The sequence below is a fragment of the Neodiprion virginianus genome, chromosome 3 (genome assembly GCF_021901495.1).
Source record: "Neodiprion virginianus isolate iyNeoVirg1 chromosome 3, iyNeoVirg1.1, whole genome shotgun sequence".
NCBI lineage: Eukaryota > Metazoa > Arthropoda > Insecta > Hymenoptera > Diprionidae > Neodiprion > Neodiprion virginianus.
In genome coordinates, this window is record NC_060879.1 from 6,351,264 (window position 1) to 6,368,361 (window position 17,098).

Here is a 17,098-nt window from a genome sequence, read left to right on the forward strand (position 1 = left end):
ATTTGAAATCTCATATTCAATTACTCTTTCAAAGTAGTAGATATATGTAAAATACTTCTCTTTTTCAATTTGTTAAAATGAGATCTCTTTTAAACTTTACACACATCAGGTCCACACCTTCAGACATTCTTTGACTTTCGCACGTGATAAAATGTAAACAATTTGATTCCATCGCACGATTTGATTTCACGAACATGAATTGACGAGGAGATATAAAAAAGCTAGTGAGTGCAATTTAGAAAAAACAAAAAATTCTTGAAAAAAATTTGGCTTTGGTACACGCACACTTTGTAACCAGAAAAATTGTTTATGCATAAAAAAAAGAACCAAAAAAAAAAAAAAAATGGCACTCACAGAAATCTTTAATTAACTTCCTTAATCGCCAAGAACATTTGTCCGATTGATCGACATTAAAAATTCGTATCAATTCACACCAGTTTTCAGATCAGGGAGGAATTTGGAAGGCGCGGCTGCTGTATCAAACACGGGATCAAATCTTTTCGTCACATAGTTTAATCCCACGTAAATAATCGATGACCCCTCGCAGCTGTTCTCGGATAGAGATTAGTTCGGCTGAACTCTGGCTCTGCAACTCCTGCTGAAGGAGGATCGAATTTTAATGAAACCGTGAACGAGGCTCGGGATTCAGCAACGGACGACTTGGCACGGTTTTTGATCACGTCATCGACTACATATTGTCTGCGCATAATGCTAAAATGCACACGGCGATACACGTTTTTCATATTGGGGTACAGGTTTCAGGCGCTGCTGAGATGAATTACGTTCGCCAGAGGCTGTCAACCTCTCCTCTGTAATCTGACCTTATTTATGAGCCTGTAAGGGTCATTCCGTGTCAACGTGACCCGCTTTATAAATTTTTTCAATAATCGCTTCGAGTATCAACACGTGGTCGGTAAGTAGCGTGCAAGTCAAATTTTTATTTATCGCACTAAACCTGTTAATCAAGTTTTAATCAATGGGTTTTTCAAGAATGCACCAATTTCCTTCAAGTGAATTTTTCAAAGACTGAGTAAATGGGATTATAACAGAAACCTTTTTGATTCCTTTATCGGTAGTTTATTAAATCGTGGGTTTAAAATCTGTATCAAAACGCAGAAATTTTCTCTGAAACACGCTCTGAAAGCCCTGAAACAAATCGTAAATTAAAACTTTCCGGTTCAGTTATTGAAAGAGAGAAAAAATGTAGAGTAATTTCATCAGGAAATGGGAGCCTGTTCATTTTTACATACTCAGGCTGTCGTCAACAGCTGTTGATTGTTGATGAATATGTTTGAAGAAAAAAAAAATAAATAAAAAATAAAAAAACACTAAACGTTGCCGGACTGATTCACGAGGACGTTTGTCATCGGGAAGAGGCAATCAAAAATGTTTGGAGTCACAGTCACTTTGAGCGCTCGGGGGAATGCCCCATATAAATACATTCAATCTCCTCGGCGAAAAAAGTCTCTCTCGGTCGTCAGAGTTGCAGTTGTTGCCTTCGTGTAAAGACGGGGAATAGAAAAAAACGTGTATATATAGAAAAAGCACCAAACAACACGAGGTGCGTGCGTCGTTTATGGTTGTGTGCTCGTCACACGGATGAGTAAGCTGCCAGCTTAGCAAAGAAAAATGACTTGAGACGAAACAACACTAGTTATGAGAATACGTGTGTGAAAAATATTACTCGAGCTTAACTTGACGAGATCAGTTGGCCTGATATCGATGCTTTTCATCAATTTTATGCCGAGATAATCGTACTTCGAATATTTATCGAATAATTGGTTTGCTGAGCTCTTCTCTCTTCGGAAAATACAAAAATATAAAACGATATGGAATTAAAAACAAAAGCTTAAATTTATAGTATAGAAGCTTTATTTCGAAACGTTGCGAAATAAGGATTGAAAAATGGAGTCGGTTATTTATTTATTTATTCGTTTACATGATCGGTACATGATTGAAGCTAGAAGTTAAAACCAAGACGAAAAATCTTGGTTTTAGCTTAAACATTTGTACTGTTACAATAGTGAACATCCTGTATAATTCATATCTAAAAAACATTCACCGTGTGATATGTTCGATCAATATTTTACCTGTTCAAGAATCTCAGCAGATTAAAAATTAAATATCACGAAGTTGTAAATTAACAGGCACAGCTATTAGACGTTATTCTCAACCCGTTATTTCAACTTAATTTTCCCAGTATTTTCATTATCGGTGAATAATTTAGTTTTCCAATTTTTACACGGCGAAACGCGCGAGCTCAGGTTATAGGGGAAAAAATTGGACCGCATTGCACATTCGTATGAAGCCCTGAGTGTAAAACGAACTCGCGAGCCAAACTGTCATTTCAAATTCTAAGTATAGAGCTTGCGGGTTGTAAATCGTGCGATATAATTCTCAACGGTTCGTGGAGCTGGTAGGGTATAGAAAAAACAAAACGTAACTTTACGTCGTAACGCCATGGTTATATGCCCCACCGAAACCTTTTTACTTCTCTTTGAGACGTTAATTTTTCCTCTCCTTCCTCATCTTCTCCGTACGTTTTTTCCGCCCTCTTTTCTTTTCCACCTCACTCCACGCTCTGCTCAAACGGTGCTGTACTTCTCGGATATGTTCTCAGCTCGATTACAAGCAGAATACGAATGCGACAACGAATAGTTCGCTTACAGTGAATCTGAGGGTGCTTTTAGGAGTAAGTGTAGAATTAGTTTATCTGCGAATATGGTGAAATATGAAGGCTTGTCGTATTGGGTCTAAGAGTTGAAAAAAAGAATCTCCGCCAATAGATGTTTGAGAAATTTACACGAGCGGTGAAATGTAAGAAAGTCACGAAACGAAAGGAACAATGATCTGAATTCAAGTTTAAAAAAAAAGAAGAACTATTCAACTTTGTTATAACTGGGAGTTTTTTTTTTTTTTCTTGTTTTGCGGCAAAGAGAGAAGATCCAATCCAATATTGCAGTCAAGAATGTGAAAAATACCTGAAGATTGAAAAGTTGACTGATCAGCTTTAGGAAACGTAAGGTTTGAAGTAATAGTTATGATTCAATGTTGCATTTTTCTTAAACGAGAGCTCGGAAGTTTTACAGTTTCCTCGTAAATCCTTGTAAATCGGTATCTATTAAGTAAAGGAAAAGAAAAAAATCAATCAAGTCACTTGCAATCGTATTTAGTAAGTTTTCTTCATTCCGTCATAATCCGAATTGTTGTCTGTACTTTTGAAACATCGGTCACGTGAATTTTCGTCTAGTGTTGATCGTTTTGTCCCGAAGAACTACTTTGAAACAGCTTAGCAGGCAATTCGTGGCAAAGTTATTCAAGATCTCAATCTCTGAACAAGATTCAATTTATGGATTTTCACAGAGAGTGACAAAGTGAGTGAATATAATTGCATGCATTATTCGTTTCAAATTTGTATTCATTTTATCTGTAATATGAATATTTGTGCAAAATTGGATTGTTGAATCGTACGTGCAGTTCGAGGCAATGATCTTCACTGCGGATGACATATTTCCAAGTTCTATTCAAAGTTATTGAAAGAATATAGTTGAGTCACCGAATATTGTTCGATGCGATGGTAATTAATTACGGAATCACTGCGATATATTTATAATTAGATAGGGTCAAGTTAGGTTATGTAAGGTTGTATTTATGGTACAGATTGAAAAAAACCTTTCGAAGAGCTTTGCCATTTAATAAATGTTTGTGTCAGAATGAGATTTGAGCACTCTCCGACTCAATCTAGTACCAGTCAACCCTTTTTTTTGAATTATTCAAGCCTGATAATTTTCCTTCTAGAATTGATTGACTTTCATACGAACAGACAGTTGAAACATCGGAGGATCAATACCTGCAAAACTACGTAAACACTTTTCTGTTTTCCGATTTTAATTTCTGAAGTATTTATCATGGCGACCTGGTTCTCTTCGCATAAAATGTAATGACTGTTTTCATTTTTTACTAAAATCGAAAAATATAGTTTTAGGTACAAAATGAAAATTAGTTTTCTAACTGTTACCAGAAAGTCTAGTATCCGCCACTATTCTTTCTCATTACGATCACTGTTGCTATATTTTCTTGCAATTGTTGCGAAAATTTAATCCTTGTGCAACAATAAATTGACGTTAAAGCCTTACTAGACTAAAAAAGTAGAGTAAACCTCGCAAACTGATTTTGCGTTGCAATAACCAAAAAAGGATCGACGATATCGCAAAATGTTTACGCGTACCTCGTTTTTCGTAATTCCAACAATGTTCAAACAGTTTTTTCAACGTTACCTCACTTACCGAATGTTTCTAGTTACTAAAAAAAATGAAATTTTTCTCAGTGCCTGGAGGGATTTCTTTCTTCCCATTAGCCAAGTCCATTAGAACGTTAATCCATTAACGGGGTTGCGGTGGCTTGTGATGCGCGATACAGACTTTGACGATTCAAAGGCCAACGATCTATTGTTCTCAAGAGAGATTGATTAATTCTCGAGGAAGGGTTGTTGACCAGAAACCGAACGCTCGTTCTGACCACGTGCTGCGATCCTGTATCCCGGCAGAAACACGTCGTCGTCGTTGTCGTTGTTAGAAAAATATTATCTCAAGGCATCAAACTCTACGAACGGCAATATTATTCCAAGATGACACCCAGCTCTCTCCCCCCCCCCCCCCCCCCTCCCTCTTGCTTCTACTGCTGATGCTGATGCTGATGCTGATGCTGATGCTGTTCCGGACCAGGACAGCTTTTACGACGTGAGGATGACGCGGGAGACGAGGTGTAAGCTCTTGGCGCCCTGCAGCGCAATGTTTTTTTAAAAAGAGGAAAAAAAAAAAAAAAAAAAAAATGCATTTCAGTACAAATAATCGACGACTTTTTAGAATCGGTGTTGTAAAAAATTTGACGAGTAGGATAATTGGCTTCGGAAGAAATGATTGAGATGTGGCTACGGGGAATTTTATCTTTAGCCAAACAGCTTAATAGATACACTCGGATATCACATTTTTTTTATCGAGCCAGGTTTTTTCTTATCCTTTTTTTATTTGATCATTACATTTTGTATTTACTAGCCGTCGATCGAACGGCGAATAATGAAGCTCGAATAAATATTCACGGATCCTTAGGCAGGTATAACAGACACGTTTTCGTTTAGTGGTGAGTAAATTTTTCAATGATTTCAAAAATAGTTTTCAATCATAAATTAAATAAAATTCAGAATTCCACACAGTCAACTCTCTTCAGTTTTTTATCGTCTCCTTTTCTAAAATTTCGGCGGATATTCCTCTTCGAAAACAAAAAACTCTCAACCGTGTTTCAGAATGACTCAAGTTTCCACCGGTATTCGAGATGATCTTTAAAAAGAATTATCTATTAAACGAATAATAATATTTTCGAAGATTAAAATTGTACTATCTAAATATTAGTTGGAAAAAGACTTTGTCACTCTCCGTTCAAACCTGAATAAGAATGAAATTCCTGCCGCTGTATTTACAAAGCTGCGATATTCGTGCATCCCAGAGAAATCCAAATTCCCGGAAGATGTTCCGAAACACGTTTCAACCGCTTTGCACGTGGGAAAGCCTGAATCGTGGTTAAACCCGAAGCGTCAAGGATATATACGGTATCCTGAGGATTATCTCGCTGTCAACAGGGCCAGTTGCAAGCCGTCAACACATCCTGGCAGAGAACTTTACGCCGGAATAATTGTCCGTGGGTCGCATGGACCTGAACGCAGACCAAGGATGGGTGAAATACGAAATGTTATATATCCGTCAGTGCAACGGGAAGAAGAGGGACGAAGGAGGGAGGCTGAGGTCAGACGTTTTGAGCTCAAACGAGACTAAAACGCTGCCGGGGATCCCGGGGGTAAGAAATTTGACGCTTACCTTAACGCCGATAATTTTTAGGAGGTGGTTTCGGGTCATCCGCTGCAAATTGAGCGGAAAATTTTTCAGGAGGTTGGAAATAGCGGGGCGATTGGATGAAATAGCGTGCGTGAAAACAATTGCTGAAATCGCTTTTACGGGCGATTTTTATTTCGTGATTTAAGATGAAATTAATGGAAGAGAAACAGCTCTGAATGGTTTCAGAAGCTAGAGTTAAAATGGACGAACCACTTGGAAACTTATACCTTGACTTATAGGACGACTTGTAACATGTTAATCATACTAACAGATTTTCACTAAACACTTATCAATTCTCTGATAAAAATTCGATCAAATTATTCTTCGTCGTCCGAAAGTCAGAATACAGGTGACAGAAAATAACACTTTGTTTCATTTTCATTCGACACTTTCTATAGGCATATTTTTAACTGAAACGAATCAGTTCCGATTTCAACCTGTGAGAAATTGACGTAGTAGCGCGAAAATCGACTCTGGAAACACAAGCTTAGATAATCTGCGTATCAGGTTATTCGGGACACGACCGATTTGTTTTGGAAACAAAGCGTCCGAAGCGACTTTGAGATCTTGGGTAAATAAGGGCTGACGATTCAGCGTCGATTCAGAGTCAGTCGATCGGTAGACGCGGCGCGGTGATTACACGTTGTTCGGATTCGCGATGCAAACGATTAAAATTTATGTGTGAATTTCTGTGGTTTCACTCGACGTTTGTGAAAGTGATACGCGTTGTTTTACACGATAGCTGTGACTAAACGCAAAATGGCCCGAAGCGACCTGCAGATGAAGCAAAGCACGACTTCGACTAACCAGCCAAACACTGTACCAAAGTTCTCAAAGGTGCTTTTAAGGTAATTTTTATTCATGACTAATAATTGCCACAACGTGCTTGCGATGAATCGTCTTCGAAAATTGATACATTTTTACAGAGAAAATAATCTACTGAATTCGACGATTCGAAATGTACACTAAAAGAAATTTTTAGTTCCGGCTACCGCTCAGTCCTTAGCTATTTACATTTTTTACCACAGTCAAAAAATATAGTTCTAGGTAGAAAATGAAAATTAGTTTTCTAGCTGTTACCGGAAAGTCTAGTATCCGTTACTATTCTTTCTCATTACGATCACTGTTATTATATTTTCTTGTGACTGTTGCGAAAAATTAATGCTTATGTAACAATAAATTGAAGTTAAAGACTTATTCAACTAAAAAAGTAGAGTAAACCTTACAAACTGATTTTGCGTTGCAATAACCAAAAAAGGATCGACAGTAGCGCAAAATGGTTACACGTATTTCGTTTTTCGTAATCCCACCAATATTCAAACAGTTTTTTTTAACGATACCTGTTTTACTGAATTTTTCTAGTTACTGTAACAAGTGAAATTTTTCTCAGTGTACCTTGGTATCTCGCAAGTGGCTTCAGACTCCAAAAATATTTCATTATTCTGACTGTCGCAATATCAAAAAGAAACGTGAAACTAGTGACCTCATTATTTGAGAATGTTTGCTCACTTCTAAGTGGTTGAAAAAATCAGCCCTAAACGAATCGTTTCTAGGGAGCCAACGGCGAGTGTAAAAATATAGACGGTCAACGAAGGGTTAATCACAAATATCATTACTTTTGTTTTGTGAACTTGGAATCTGCAATCACGGCCAGTCTAAACTTGCTTGTTATAGTTAAATTCATAAATTTTATGATACGAATTTATCGACTATGCATTTCCAGTAAATTTCAAATTACAACAACCCTGACAAAATTATGAACGATTAATTTTAAACCGGTGTAAAACATGATGATTACTGATTTTGGAATCAGTTTAGACTCTATATCCCAACTCCCCAATTTTCCGTAGCACTGTACGTACAGTGTACCCCTGAATTACGAAGTGAAAACAACCCCGTGTAATTTTTAATACGCATTGCGGGAATGGATTTGATTATAGAGCGTGTTATGAGTGGTTTATATACCACGACGGGATTGTCACTCGAGGAATCAGTAAAAACAAGGAGGGGGGTGGAAAAAAGCACGTGCACGGGTTGGCACGCTTCGTTATTTGTCTAGGGGATGGTGCCGTCTGGGGGATGTTTTCACTAGGAGGCGGAAACGGCTCGTAGGTACAGACATGGGGCATGCCTGGCTAATGGGGCTGCATGAGACCACGACATCTGCTCATATATGCGAGAAGAAATAAAAAAAATGATCGACTAAACTCGACGTAAACCGATGTGTTCAGTTTTATACGAAGTCCTTCTCCTCGATAAAGAGAATCGTTTATTTCAACCGCATAGAAGCGAATCGAAAAGAATCATTTGTTCAGGAATTACTTGTCGATAAATTGTTTGAAGTAAAAAATTTTGTACATCGATGATGCGTTTTTCGATACAGGAAAAATTTGTCGCTTGTAATCTTTTACCGATTCTTACGTAAATATCTACCGGTTTTAGTATCGATTGTAGAGTTGAGGATTCGGAAATCATTTCAAGCCATTCATAGGGATTTTATTCGCCAACTATATTAGTGATTATTTGGTAAAATTGAACAAACGTTGCGTTTTTGATATTTAAAAACCATGCCATAATTCAAACCGATATATCAGACAAAAGTTGACGTTGCTAATCGAAGTTCGCCGTGTATGTCACCATTTCTATATGCCAAGGTATTATTTTTCAAATCAAATTTACCTCCGGTCTGAGCTTTTGAGCTTTTGGTGCACGCTTCCCGTTGTCTCGACACGTGTAATTGCTTAGACTGTAGAATCGATCCATAGAGAGAGAGAGGGAGAGAGAGAGAGAGAGAGGGAGAGACAGGATTGAAATTCTAATTTCTGCAATTTGCAACGACGTTTGAATCACATGACTTATAACGGTATAAGGCATAGGCTTGCAGAGGGGTAAATTAATCTTCAATCTTTTTAACCGCGTCCTGAATCCACCCGGCGTTTTTCAATCAGCATTCAACTCCGATTGTGTACAAGGTATACCTGTATGTGCATCGAAGTCGGAAACACTAATTTTCCAGCGAACGTTATACGCTCGGTGGTTAAACCCTCGGAGGCAGGAAGAGGTAGACAGAGGAATTGTTAGAGAGAGAAAGAAAGGATGAAAGGGGGGAAGAACAAGGCCGAAGCAAAGAGCACCGCGCCTCGAGCTGTGAGGAGGTGTTCCGATAATTTGAAAATACGAATGAAAAGAGATTTTTGAAAATCTGGAGTTTTACGTTAAAAAAACAGGCCGACGGTTCTGACATTGCCATTCACGGACCGTTCATCGCCAAGTGTAGTCAGAAATTTGCGTACCAAATTTTTCAGTTATTAATCTGACTAATGGCCCTCGAGATATCGCGTTAATCTTTTTGACCGATGTTTTGTTTCGAGCAAAACGCGTCGGTTGGTTCATGTTTATAACACGTTCCCTGTATTACGTGAAACACTCATTTTTTACTTCACCTCTGCTCGTTAATTTCACCCTCTATTGTTCCGGAGGATAATCTGATAACTTCTACGTTCAGTTGTAAACTTTTACCTCTAGTGGTTGATTGCTTGTATAAAAATTTTTTGTCAATAGTCACGAAATGAACTCCGTAATTGAAATCAAAATTTTTATCGAGATTGCATTTGCACAGTTTTGAATTTTCTTAAATATTTTGGTGGCTTGCATTCAATCTTTATCGGTTATTACATATAATGATATTCATATTTCTATCGCATTATTATGCACAAATGTTTCATAAAAATGTTTCTATTTTATAAGAAAGTCAGTCCCATGCAGAAAATAATTAAAAAATTTGAAGCGCTTCGATTTTTCATGATTTTATGCTCTGATTGATTATACTTAAGAAATAAGAACACGCACTGAGAGAAATTTCATCTGTTATGGTAATTAAAAAAAAAAATTCAATAAAACAGGTTTCGTTAAAAAAAACTTCTTGAATATTGTTGGGACTTGGCTTGAAATACCATATAAATCTTGAACTATAAAACGTATTATATGCATAAAAAAAAAAAAAAAAAAAAAAAAAACGATCATTGAATTTCGCGAGAAACAATTAGTTCTGAGTCTGGATTAAAACTAGTGTGACGTAAAGAAGCCTGTGATCGATCGACCAATCGGTACCCTACTTTCCGCGAGTGTAAGAAGCGAATCGCATACTCGACTTAGCGCCAATTTAGCACGGTTTGAATGACGAAGGTGTGAACGCGATCCAATAATTAGCGAATAATCTGCGCAGGTGAGAATTCAATGTTATGCACAATTTCGTAGATCGATTTGCAGCTCAAGTCGAGGATCGGGGATCCGAGTTCGTGGCAAAATCGGTGTGGAAGTTGAGTGGATGATAAAACTCTAGCGGCAATAAAACACGATCCGAGCTCCCTGTTGTGTCTTCGTTCCCGTAAGCTGCATTTTACGATCCCCGGAGCGGTGCACCGAGGTATAAATGCGCGGAATACGAATCATTTAGGTGTGCGTGGGCCACGTGGGTTAAGCACAAGAGGAATCGAGTGTAGGTTGAGGTTCGAGACTCCCAGCCTCGCCGAGGGAGTAAATTCGATTGTAATATCACCGCGGATGGATTTGGAAAAACACCCGAGCGCGTCGAGACGAATTGATCGATTCCGGCACGATCCCGTAATAAAATGGCAGGCAAAATGGCAAATCGCTATTTTACTGTCGGGACTTATTAAAACCGTTTATTGTTCGTTTTGTCCCCCGGCCAAAGCTACGTCTTGAAATTCAATCCGTCACGGGGCGGAAGGGGATGGAAGAGGGTGGCTATGGGGACGGAGAAAGGGGTCCACGATTAACGAGACAAAGAACTCGAAGTATAAGAAATTCAGCACAGAATTCAAATCGCGCCCATCGCGTCGAGTGTAATTGCAGTCCACTTCTATTCCCTTCTTCTTCTTCCCTCGCTCTCTCTTTCTCTCTCTTTGGCACCCTCCTGCAATTGTCGCAAATTTCAATAAACGCGGAACAAGCCAATGCACAAGTCTCCATGCGATTCTGCAGCCTGGAAAAATTTGATTCTGCGACACTTGGAGGCGAGAGGAATCAGACTCAACGAAGCGTTGACACTTACCGAAGATCGAAAAGATCGAACAAATTCATCGACGGTTGATAAATGATCTTCGACAAGACGAGAAATAATTCGAATTCACTCAATATTCAGGCTATCGTAAGTAATATTTGAAATCGTGTCATTGTTACTCTTACAGTAAAATGTATACTAAGAACGTGTCCGAAACACGTGTATTTCAAATTGGGAAATCGTTCTTCTTACAGGCACGGGTTACAGTTGATATAAAAGTCTGAAAAAAATTGCGAACTGTTTTTGAATTATTTAAAGTTGATTTGGTGGGATGATCCGGAATAAATTCGTCGACATTCTAAATGAGGACCACCCTAATGGACCTCCGTCTATGCAAGTACCGAAAGTACGTTTTTAGGGTCGACGTGCCATCACCGACATTGCAGCTCATACGACGCTCAGTGCTCGTCGGTGTCGAAATTATAGGATCATTAGCCTTGTCCAATGTCGCAGTAAATCAATGACCGGATACGGATACGCGGGGCGATAAATTGGGAGTATAAAAGTACAAACTGTGCCGGGCAAAGCACCCCGAATGACGTGATTGATGGTCCGTCTAGTCGGCTCGAATTATACCTATAACCTTCGCCTTAAAGACGTTATCTCCGACATTTCTCCGGTTACCAAGGGGGCAATGTACACGAGCTCCGTGGTGCTGCTGCCGCGTCTTTCTCGTGTCAGCAATTTCGTTCGAACATGTAACAAAAGGTGCAGCGAGAACATTTTTCGCAACGAGATAAGTTCACGCAGCTGCTGTTCACGTTTCTGCTGATGTCGCTGACGGGACTTCTCATTTTACTGTTTTGCTTAAAGACAGCTTCGAGATGCAGATTAATCCTTCGGAAGTACGCGGTTACGCAAGAATGGAAAACGAGGTCTACGATAGAATAGTTAAGAAAGTTGGTGAATCTTGCGAATCAGTGCCGTGATGACAAATTATTCAATTCGATTCGGGACTTATTTTATTCAAGAGTATGTGGATCAAGATTCATTTACACAATTTTTCACTAGAATCAGTTGATAGGAATCATTGATCTTGACAACAACGTCAACCATTTCCTCGGTGATATGTTTTACAACCCCAACTGTATCTCAACAACTATTAAACTGATTGAATTGAAATTTCAAGACAGTAATCTTGAATCGTCGTATAATTTGTGTGAAAAATCGAATTTCAAGAAATACTGTTTTCAAATTTAACGCAAATCGGTTGAGCCATTTTTGCCATGTCACAGGCACCGCAAAACATGTCACCGAGTGAAATGGTTGACATTATTGTGATTAAGAAATGATACTCATTAATCAATTTCAATTTAAAGAAACGTATACACGAAGCTCTCTCTAAGTTATATTATCGGATAAGACAAACTCTGATCGGATTCAATAATTGGTCACGTCGTTTTAGTTATTCACAAAACTCCCGGAACATTTTTCAAGTCGCTTACTCGTGCAAGTATTCTCTTAGAAGAACTTTTAGATTGCCCTGTTTTTTGCCTGCGGATTCCTCGCTCGCTTGTGGCTGGCGAATTTTCCGCCTGTCGGACCAGGAGGGATGGAGTGAAACACCTTTTCGCGATTCTCGACGACACCGCGGACGCCATTCGCCTCCGGCTAAACACCGCATCCCCCATTTCGCTTCACTCCAAGCCATTGACTCCGGTATAAACCTCAACGCAACTGAACGTCGACAGCCGGAAGACCGCGACTCTCTTCAGGAGAGAAAAAAATTATAACCGTTTTCCAGTGCTGTTTGGAAAGCTATTTTCCACCCCATCAGGGCTGAAACCTGTAATGGAAAAAATAATAATCGGTATTTTTTTTTTCAATCAGTTTAATTGCTTCTGCACAGCGAGTGCGATAATTGTCTTTTTGCGGATATTCCGGTGGTGAGAATACCTCGGATATCGACTCGAGTTTCGAGAAATCAATATTGAGATTTATCATCAGAGAAGGTCAAAATTTCTAATGGTTACAGTTTTTAATAGCTTCAACTCCGAACGATTACGTTTCATGATTGAATTTTTTTATGGTTTAAAACGACTTACGATTCGAAATTCTTTAGAAAATTCTTGCACAAGACGTTATGGAACCATAAAAATGGCACAAAACTTGGAAAATTTTATTGGTTTGGAATTTTCAAAACTTCAGAGCTTTACGTACATGGAAATTCGCGCGTACGGAATTTCGAATATTCGGAGCGTTGGCCATTTGGGTAATAAAATTATCAGTATAATTTCCGAGTGTTCAACATTTCAACCCACACCGAGATGAATTTCATTTGTTATTGTAAAAATTCAGTAAAACAGGCATCGTTAAAAAAACTGGTTCAATATTGTTGGAATTACGAAAAACGAGATACGCGTAAACATTTTGCGCTATTACCGATCGTTTTTTCAGTATGTGAGGTTTACTCTACTTTTTTTCGTCAAATAAAGCTTGAACGTCAATTTATTCTTGCACAAGCATTAAATTCTCACAACAGTTACAAGAAAATCTAGTAACAGTGATCGTGATGAGAAAGAATAGTAACGGATACTAAACTTTCCGGTAACAGCTACAAAACTAATTTATATTTTCTACCTAGAACCATATTTTTCGATTGCGGTAAAAAATGAAAATAGTCAAGGACTGAGCGGTAACCGGAAATAAAAATTTCTCTCAGTGCACACTCTCAGCTGATAATCTTTAGTCACTCAAAGGAAAACTTGACTGCAAATTAGGTCCAGTGAGAGTCTCGCGAAATCCGCAAGCGAATTGCGGAAACGACGATGTTATTCTCCTGGGAAGTAAAACGTACATTCAGTTTCTCTTGAGAGAACGGTAAACAGTTGTTGAAATATCCCGAACAGTGTTTACCCCGAAATTTGTGCAAATACTTTTAAGCAAAAGCTTTCTATTTCCGAAGTAAATTCTACCCCGGAATGCCTTCGTCAAACATTTTCGATCGCGGTACCGCCGAAAGCTCTTTCGTATGGAATTCTGGGACGCGATGACGTTCGCAGTCGGAATCACCCCCGCACAAACCACCCGAGAGCCACTGCGTGCTCACATCGTACAAGCCCAGTCTCAGCAAATCACTCTGGCCTCATCAAGTTGAATGCAAAAGCAATTACTTAAATGCACACGCAAACTGGAAGAACCGCGCTACTCCGCTACGAAGTTAGCGACACAATAAAGAGGGCGATGTTGCACTCGGAATGAGCGGCTCAGAGGTAAATCCGCACGGTATTAACGAAGAGTAAATACATGCTAGATAGTTTGTTTCGAACAAAAGTTAGATTTTCTTAATGGTACTCCGATCCCTCTCATTTTTTTTCTTTATCTTTTCTTTCTTTTTTTTTTTTCACACGCACACCCCTTTTTTATTCCAACGCACAGAAATTCAAAGGACACGATGGAAAACTAATTTTATTCCCCTCGCTTTGTTGGCGCATGAAAAAATAATGTTTTTAACAGACTGGGTTGAAAAATTTGAAGAAAAAACAAAGATGATGCTGTAGAAAGAAAACAAGCTGGAAAAACAATTTTTCGTCTTTCGGGCAAACTTTCGAAAACTTTCGAAAGTAATAGGACTTGGCAGGCAAGTGAAAAAGTTTTTGTAAAAAAAATGAAAAATAAGAAAATTAGTTGAATTATTTACAGAAAGTAATTGAGAAGGAAAAGTATAAGTTTGTGGATGAAATATCAAGAATCATTAATTTCCGGTAGAACCGCAAGTTCAAATTAAAATGGACATGGCAATTTTTCAAGTCCATTATTTGATTGTTCCAAGTTATTCGATAAGTCCCAAATTTTTTTATCGAGCTTTTCCTAGATCGTCGCGGGAGTTTGTCGAACAGACCGACGTTTGGACGAAAATTTTCTAAGAACGTGTTTTTCGGATTGTACAGGTACGAAAACGTAAAGATCCGTTGAAATTAGAAAAAGTGATTTTCGACCGAAATCAATCCTTTCCTTGTATCGCCGAAGGTGATGATAAGTGAAGAATAGAGCACAAGAGATCTCCTCACCAGTTTAAGTGAAAAGGGTTGTGGATTTACAGCGAGAGCGTGATCGGTACAAAGATCGAGCGAAAAGTTAATTACTATTCGCGTTTGTCTGACGGATGTAAAATAGGCGCGTCCTTCCGCATGCAGATTTCGCGACATGCATCAGACATCAATGCCGCCTGCTGATTGTCCTTTGGAAAATGCGTTAAGAGTGAATGAACGAGTGAGATTTATGCAGGCATTAGCATTTAGCAATTAGTAACGAATTGCTCCTCGCTATGTGGTTAACCGGTCGCGTTTCGTGCTTTTCCCCCCTTGACAATTCACGGGGGAAAAATTACGTGCTTTTCAAACGCACTTCGTATCGATAATTTCGCGTGAAAAATTAAGATCGTTCGTGAAATTTATCGTTTCCAATTAGATCGATGCATCAAGTTTGGAGTTCAATCGTCAATTTCTTTGCCTCTTTTATCTAACATTATTCAATTTCTTCTCTTCGTTTTATTTTTCTCTTTTTATTTTTCTCTTTTAAGGACATTTTGCAATTAGCGCCGAGTGTTTTCATATTTTTAATTGCGTTTCATCGATGCACGTCGCAAGTCTCTCGGCAGCAGACACGGCTTCGTAATTGAGTGGCTTCGCACTTTGCATCGCTGTAGAATTGACGGTCTTTCGTATGTATAAACCGTGACGGAACCTGGTAATGGAAATATTTCTCTGATACAGTGTTCTGAAAAAATATAGAATGCACCGGGAATTGCGATCGGAATTTTAGTCGATTGCAATTTTTATTCTCCACAAACTTCTGGATGAGAAAAAGTTCAAGGCTGTCAGATCTGAGAGTTAACGTAACGAACTGTGGTCGTATCTGTAAATTTAAATGTCGCAAATTTTCACCGTGAGAAAACCAAATGTATTTTTTTCATCAGGACAAGAGAGAATTGTAATTTTTTACTTGGAAATCGAACGAATGATTACGTTTTATTAACATACCTTTCAAGTGATTTCTATTCATCTCTGTCTGAGATTTCATGGTTTTCAGTCTACCAAGTGATTCCCATTTATTTCAAACATCTTCCGAGCTTTCTAGGCAATTTCAGTGACTTCCGAATTAGGCCAAATCAAACGCGATCACAAAACAGGACTGGAAATCATGCGGAACTCTGGGAAATCATTAAAAATCGATGGAAATCACTGGGTTAATTAGAAATCAATGAAATCACTTGGTAAGAAAGAAGTCCGTGGAATGTCAATGAACAGAATCGGTTTGTCGCTCATGCCAAGATTTAAAAACCGATTCAAATTATCGCGCGATTCTTTCACCGCTGTCATGTGATTTCACGTGATTCGCAATGATTTCCACACATTTCGTCAACATATCTTGATCGGTCTCCGTTTATTTCAAAGAATGTTTATGCACTAATGAAAGTTCACAATTTCATCTTCACCAGTAAAATTTTTAACCCCCTTGAGATATTAATCCACGTATAGTTGGTGAATGCCGAATTGGTGCAATGCGGGCAACCGTCGTCCGGTCGGTTTTCTAGTCAGGCATTTAACGCTGCGTGTAACAGGCAACGACGGTTAAACTACACCTATATATTATCAACCGAAACGAGGTAGGAGATCAGCCCTCCCGCTTGTTTGGCCAGCCTAAATGGGAAGTTGCCGTGCAATATTCGGTCGGATTATTTATTCATTAATTCTCATCACTGACTTAGTGCGTTAGAGGTGGTCGTATGAGAATCTCCATCGAAACTTTTACCATGCTTACAACTTCCTGACCGGAACAACCGCATGGCTTCGATTCCGCACGCCGTTGATCGAGTGTCGCTTTCATGATCGATGGAAAGCTCGTTTTTCCATCATTTCTATCACCCTCGACTATTTCCAAACGTTGCAATATATCGCAGAATTTTTCACAATCCCCAGTCTCGTGGTTTATACCATCAACAAAAGGGTAACGTGCTATCTCAAATGGCAATAAAAAATAATGTGCGATAACCCGTGCGATCAATTGAATCGCGACCACAGCTTTGCTCTGCGGTGCAAATTATGTTATTGTTGGAACGGGCCGGCGAATGTGCGATAACATTGATCGGGGAATTCTTGGATGGAGAAATGATTCTTGCAATAAT

The 17,098-nt window shown here is 38.7% G+C and overlaps 1 protein-coding gene across 1 annotated transcript in view; it reads left to right on the forward strand.

Moving 5' to 3' along the window:
* Positions 1 to 8,954: 8,954 nt before the first annotated feature.
* Positions 8,955 to 17,098, forward strand: part of LOC124301698 (uncharacterized) — a 54,261-nt gene continuing 46,117 nt past the window's right edge. The window contains exons 1-2 of the mRNA XM_046757076.1: positions 8,955 to 8,964; positions 16,893 to 16,899. The gene's annotated coding sequence lies outside the window, so the exon portion shown is untranslated. The remainder of the gene's footprint in view (positions 8,965 to 16,892; positions 16,900 to 17,098) is intronic.